We start from the raw sequence: 750 nt of genomic DNA, 5'->3' as shown, positions 1-750 counted from the left end.
ACAACAAATCTCTTAATTTTACAGGACGTATCTTCTTCAGTACTGGTCTCCCTTATATTGACTTCTGCTTCACGTGAGGTTCATCTGCTCAATCAGGAAATGTTCCATTATCGGTAACAATCACATCAGTGGTAGCAACTTCATTAACGGCTTCCCTGTTTTCCTTCTCAAAACCGGGTAGAGTTTCTTTTTCGACAGTGGCTCTTTCAGGTGACACATCTTTAGCAGCAATGTCTGCAGTCATTTTTGCAGGGTCATCGTCTTAGTCAGTCGGCATCTCCATGATATTTTCCTTCTCTATATTCAATATCATAGTTATACAGATCTATCTTTCCAATCCAACGTGCCAGTTGTCCCTCTGGGTTCTTTAATGATTTTAACCAGCTTAATAAAGCATGGTCTGTCCTGATGGTAAACCTTGCACCATAGAGGTAAGGGTGGAAATATGTCAGACTCTTTACTATAGGAAGGAGTTCCCTCCGTGTTACACAGTAGTTCCTCTCTGGTCTACTCAGTACCCTACTGAAGTAGGCCACCACATGTTCGTTTTCACCCACTTTCTGAGAAAACACTCCTCCAATTCCGACATTACTAGCATCACAATCCAGTATGTACGGCAGTGATGGATTTGGAAGCTTTTAAAAGTGGAGCTGAGGCCAATTTTTCTTTCAGTGTCTTGAAAGCATGCTGACAAGAAACTGTCCATCCAAACTTCTGGCCTTTTTTTGGTCAAATCATGTAGTGGAGCAG

Source organism: Limulus polyphemus, unplaced genomic scaffold (genome assembly GCF_000517525.1).
Source record: "Limulus polyphemus unplaced genomic scaffold, Limulus_polyphemus-2.1.2 Scaffold722, whole genome shotgun sequence".
In the NCBI taxonomy this organism is placed as follows: Eukaryota; Metazoa; Arthropoda; class Merostomata; order Xiphosura; family Limulidae; genus Limulus; species Limulus polyphemus.
This window is presented reverse-complemented; position numbering follows the sequence as displayed.